Raw genomic sequence first — 6,015 nt, 5'->3', positions numbered from 1 at the left:
CGTCTCCAGGCTCTGGTTGAATCATTTCTGGAAACTGGGCGAACACTCCTTATAAGTGGGCTTCATGAGCAAAATCTGAAATCCTAAATTAAGTTACATTCTTAAAAGAATACTGCCACATCAATTTCTGATTTGGTTATTCGTTGCTCAATAACAAACAACTCCAGAACTCAATGACTGGGGGTTAAAACAACCATTTCTTATCCTTCCCAATCCTGTGGATTGACTTGGAGGTTCTCCTGCTCCCAGAGTGCTGCTGGGTGCGGGGATGGCCTCACTCCTACAGTAGCTCAGCTGGGCTGCTGGTGGGAGGGCTGGTCCTCCACTGACTGGGCCTCTCCATATGGCTGCTTGGACTCCCTCACAGTATGGCGGCCAGGTTCCCATCTGCCGGAAGTGGAAGCCCAGTTTTCTGAAGATCTGAGTGTGGAAACCTCAGGATGTCACTTCTGCTGCATTGTTTTAGTCAAAGCCATTAACGGGGAATCCAGGAGCGGGGATTTACCGTCCATCTCTCAGTGTGAGGGGTAGTCTGCAGTTGCACTGGGGAGGGAGAATTGGGGGGGCCGTCTTTGATGACCACAATACTATCAGCCCGTGTCTGTGCAGAACCATCTTGCCACACTGCCCAGGGCCGGTGTGCAAAGGCAAAGGTAAGTGTGTTGGGGGAGCCTTCAAGACAGGTGCTGGGTGCAAACCGGCCTTTCGGTGATCAGGTACCTGGGCCCCTGCCAGGTGAGATGGCAGACGGTGCCCTGCTGTCCTTCAGAGGCTGCTGGGCCTTTCACTCTCCCTGTAGCCATCTGTATCTGTCTCATGGGCCTAGGATCTGCAGAGCTGGGACCTTTTCCATCACCACTGCTGTGGGAGCTCCTTCCCACCCAACGGGCTTCCAGAAAGCCCTGGCAAAGCTGATCAGTTGGTGGGAATCCATCTGCAGGGCCAGAGCGGGGAGACCAAAGTCAAGCTCTGTTGACTTTGCCCTCTGTCTGTAGGCTGGGGAGTGGAGCACCCCGCCCTCTGCACCCCACGTGGAAACCCTCCCATCATTCCACCTCCCTCCCCACCCCAGGCTCCAAACAAATCCTGTGCCTTGATCTAAGACGAGGACGGGGAGGAGTATTTAATTTGGTAATAAACTTGGATCAGGTCCTGCTCCTGAACATGGAGCCTGTCCCCATCTGCTCTTGGCCATACACACCCAGCCTTAGGATTTGGGGGCCCAGCTCAGGAGGGAAGGGGGTAGACAGCCCCTGAGGCCCTGGTGGGACCCTCATGGTATGGACATCTAGAGAGGGTGCTCACCGAAGTCTAAAGTCCAGAATGTAAATCAGCAGTCACTAGGGTTTGGAACAGTATCTAGACCGTGGAAATGTATGCAGCATTTAGCAACAAGCCGTTTAACTTCCAGAGACTGATCTCTAAGCAAAATATTGGAGCTGTGTGCAAAGACCTCCTGTATACAGTTATATTCTGTGTGACATTTGCCATTCTTTCTGCAAAATGCCTGAGTCATGCCCAGTTCCTGCTTGTGAGGGGGACAAAACAGTAAGCAACAGTGAACAGCTGTGTCCCTGTCCCGGGACAGAGAGCTCGTGTTATTTGCTTTTGCAAATCATTAGATAAAATCGATTTGACCAAGATAGAACATGCACAGCGAGCCCTCCCCTGCCTATTGAACGCTTACATTTTCTCGAGACCTCAGCCCAGACATCACATGGGTGGGCATCCTGCCTGAGCCTAATACGGCTTCTGCGCGGGACCCTGTGTGGTCTCGCCCACAGCACTCGTGGTCTGTGATCAACGTGCTCATCTGTGGAACGGCTGTGAGTCTCACGGAGCAGGACTGAGTCTCAGTGACTCCAGCACGTGCCCCACCCCTAGCATCGCACCCGCCAGGTCCCGCAGCAGGCGCACAGGTGCGGCCGTGGAGTGGACATGCACTTAAGTAAGCCCTGTGGGACTGGGCCCTGGGGCTGTTTATCCACGTGCTGCATTATTCAGCAATTTAAAAGGAGTTGTAAGAAAATACGTGTGAAAAATGCTCATAAGATCATATCAAGGGAAATAATCCCATTATAAAACAGCATGTACAATTTGATCCCAAGCAAGGTAATAACAGTAGTATCTGTGCATTAAAGAACAGACTCATATCCTGCTTCTGGGAATGTAAAATGATACCACCTGTGGGTACACTGGGAAGGGAAGAATGGTAGGCCAGGCTTTGGCAGTTTCTTTAAAAACTAAGTCTATTACCACAGCCCAGCAATTGCACTCTTGGGCATTTATCCCTAGGAAATAAGAACTTCTGTCACGTGGCTGATGGCCCCTCAGCACTCCAGACCTCCTGAGCCCACGCCAAAGTTGCCTCCCACAAACATGCTGCTTTCCTGGGTCAGGGAGCTCGCCACTCCCCCATGCGGGCAGGGCCAGGCTCTGGGGCCAGCTGCTTAGGCTCAAATCCCGACTTGGTGTGACGTGGGTGACATGCTCAATCTCCTGTGCCTCGGCTTCCCCTTCTGTAACACGGGAATCATCGCAGTTCCTTCCTCCTGGGGTCTGTGGGGACTCCGTGATAGCTGTGGGAGAGGTTAGGGAGCCGCCCTGATGCATGGCCAGCGTTTGATGAGCTAAAATGGGAGGGGCCATGAGACAGGGAGGTGGCAGGGAGCTGCCACCTGAGAGCACCAAAGGGGAGACTGGAGCCTGGCACCCCCGTCCTGCTGGCCCCGTCTTTGGGCCTGGCCTGGAGTGGGTCACTTCCCACCCCACCCCCTCTCCGTGTCAGGCTGTCCACCCCCACGTTCCTACCCTGCACCCCCAGAGGAGTATGTGGATGGATGGGTGTGTGGGCAGATATCCAGATGGACAGACAGCATCAAACACCACACTTAAGCAAAGAGCAAGTCTCAATGCAGTGGGGGCTGCAGGGGAGTGAGCTCACTGTGAGAACCGATGTTCGTGGCCCAGCACCGCCCGGCAGCCGGCTCACCAATTCACTCAATTAACCTCTGTCCTCCGCAAGCAGAACACATTCTGCTCAGTGTCGCCCAGGATTCCATTTGACAGAAGCCAAACCACTTCATGCGGAGCTTAAGTAAAGATCTCTCCTCCTACCCTTGGAACACACTTGAGCGTAAGCCTATTTTTGCACGTGTTACATAACTCCCTCCTCATTCACGGCCGGGAACACTTCCCTATGAATGGTGTTCACATGGAGGCAGAAGACATTCCCTCCCTGGCGGGGAGAAGAGCCGGAGCTCCCGCTGCAAAGTCTGCAGCCACAGGTGGAGGCTTCGGGGGCTCCTGGGAACACGGGCAGACAGGTGGATGCCCCACGTCAGCTCCCACTGGGTGAAGCCTCGTCCTGCTGCTACCTGGACCTGCTAGGGACGGGGGCAGACTCTTCAGGCCCCCACAGAGCAGGCTGGCTGTGACAGCGGGCTGGATGGCGGCCCCTCGGGTAGCTGAGCACACCACCAGGACCACACGAGAGCATCCGGTGGGGAGGGACAGGAAACACCCCGGCCAGCTCACCTGGGTGAGCCTTGAGTTCTAAGCGGACTTTGGGTTACTTGCTGGGTCCTGAGAAGACAAAGGCAAGACCCAGGACCTGCCGGGGAGTGGCCGGGGCTTGTACGAGGGCCGGGCTCGCCTTCACCCAGGACCGAAGGCACACACAGCCTCTGGGTGCTGCCGACTGGAGAAAGGCAAGAGGCCCTGACGTCTTTCAACTCGGCCCATTAGCCACATGAACCACAAAGTCACATTTGTAACAAATCCTATAATTCTGTTCTGAATAGCACAATTAGACTGCTTTGTATTTTTATGAGCTAAACGTTAATTCATTAACTATAAACATTGCATTCCACCATTTCTGAAACACTGTTTTTTTTTTTTTTTTTTTAAGGGACTAAGAAAATGGGATGGGTCACCTCCAAAAAGCCCAGCCAGATCTCATCCCACAGGGCATGTTTTCGTCACGACGGACCGCAGGGCCCCGGGAGGGTGGTGAGGACACAGCCTGAGCTGGCAAGGCCGCTGGTTTTCCACAGCAGGGGCAGGAGAGTGCCCCACCACCTCGGCTCCAGTGATCCTCCCACTGCAGGGAATGGGACGGGCAGGACCTGGCAACTCCACAGTGAAATAACCCAGAGCCAGGTGGAGAAATCCATGCTCTGCCCGTGCACCGAGCGGGAGATCGTGTACAGAGGGCCCAGCTGTGACACGAGGACCCCAGCGGTGCCTGCGCCAACGGGCCTCCCCAGACAGGCCTCCCCGGCGAGCCACCTGGTGGTTCCCACGGTGGCCAAGGCATGGCTTTGAGGCTGTCCTCACCTGACATGAATTCTGCCCCAAGCTCACTCTTCCCAAAGCTTCACTGCTTCCTTCTTGACAAATGTCATGCCTGGGATTTGGAGGGGACTTTCAGGGACCTGCCCTCACCTAGGCATGATGACAGGCCAGGCGCAAACCCAGGACACACATTCTTCTCCAAACAGCCCCACGGTCTCCCACCTGCTCTTGGGAATACACAGACTGTGAATGAAAGTTGACCAAGGAGGTCAGAAATTAAGTCAACTCAGAGAAATCATCACCTCCGCAAATTCAGCCACACCGATGCAGAGCCCCTAACCTACAAAGAGACCAAAGAGTATTTCCCGGCATGCGCACCCATCAGCATTTCTGTGCAGACACCCCGTCACCTGCTCTCTCTGTGCTGGGGACACCCCCTCACCTGGTGTCTGTGGAGGGGACACCCCCTTACCTGCTGTCTCCATGCTGGGGACACCCGGTCACCTGGTGTCTGTGGTGGGGACACCTCCTCCCTTGGGCATGTCTGCATGGGCAGGACACCTCCTCCTCCGGCCTGTCTGCGTGTGGGTCCCCAAGGGAAGGGAAGCCACTTGCTTACGGGCCCGGAGTTCATGTGCATGCTTCACCTTCACACTTTGGGTCTCTATGAACTTCCTCCATTTGCAGCAGAAACACCGAGCTCCCGGCTGCTCCGGCAAGCGTCCAGGCTCCCATAGGAGCCCCCACAAAGTCAGATTTGTTTCCTGTGGCACATGAGGCATGGAAAATTGTAGAAAAGGAGCCTCCACCAAGCAGAGCAGACGGAGGGAGGAGGGCAACTTCCTGCTTCCCAGGTGACAGGACTCCACAATCGTCTGACCCACTGCCATAGCTTCCTGGACATTACTGAAGGGCTCAGCTCGGGATGGGGGATGAGCACACTGCTGTGCCTACCTCGAGTGTGGAACTGGCAGGACTGTGTGGAAGAGCTGCCTTTCCTGCCTTGCCCATCTCCTGGTGCCTGGATGTCCCTGGCACATCCCGCTGTCCAGAGCTTCCCCCACCCACTTTGCTCCCGGAGCTCCAGCATCGCCCCTCCCTTTGCTGGTGCCTGAAACCATCACTGCCGCAGGTCCCAGGTGAGGAATCAGCCTGCTCACAGCATGCCCGGCCTGGCTGCTTCCTACTCTTTTGGCACATGCGCCTGACAGCGCAGGCAGGGAGTGGGGAGTTGGGGGGCAGGGTACCCCCTTAGAAGTGTACCTCACCTTCTCATCATGCTGCTTCCCCACCTAGGAGGGAGAGTCTCAAAAAGACCCTTGCTTTGTCAAGGAAGAAGCTAGCCAGTGTCCCGTTGCCCCCACAAGGCTGTCCATCTAACCCTCTTCTCATGGAGGTTGGAGGGAGGGCAGTCCCAAAGGCTCACTGGGCCCTGCAGTAGATGGATCTGTGGGACTGGAGCCCTGAGGAACCAGGAGCTGAGAGTGTGCCAGCATCGGCAGCCCAGGCTCTTCAGGAAACTCCACAAGCAGCGGCTCACCCCAGCCAGCTGCCAAACTCCAGCCACACGCAGAGACTCTCAGATTGGACTTTGGCCCCCAGCCCTGCCTGGGCAGTCCCCCAGACCAGAGTCCAACTCACACAGGCCACACTGGCCAGGCCATGGCCAGGCCAGAGTCCAACTCACATAGGCCACACTGGCCAGGCCATGGTTCACCG

The 6,015-nt window shown here is 55.8% G+C and overlaps 1 long non-coding RNA gene across 1 annotated transcript; it reads right to left on the bottom strand.

The window, feature by feature from the left end:
* Positions 1 to 468: 468 nt before the first annotated feature.
* Positions 469 to 5,652, bottom strand: LOC108529536 (uncharacterized). The gene is made up of 3 exons (XR_001885565.1): positions 5,565 to 5,652; positions 4,769 to 5,060; positions 469 to 934 (listed from the first exon to the last, which is right to left on the bottom strand). It is a non-coding gene; the product is annotated as an uncharacterized LOC108529536 (long non-coding RNA).
* Between the last annotated feature and the right edge of the window lie 363 nt (positions 5,653 to 6,015).

This window comes from Rhinopithecus bieti, unplaced genomic scaffold (assembly GCF_001698545.2).
Source record: "Rhinopithecus bieti isolate Rb0 unplaced genomic scaffold, ASM169854v2 scaffold_5889, whole genome shotgun sequence".
NCBI classification, from domain to species: Eukaryota; Metazoa; Chordata; class Mammalia; order Primates; family Cercopithecidae; genus Rhinopithecus; species Rhinopithecus bieti.
Note: the sequence above shows the minus strand (reverse complement) of the source record. Positions and strands in the feature narration are given on the sequence as shown.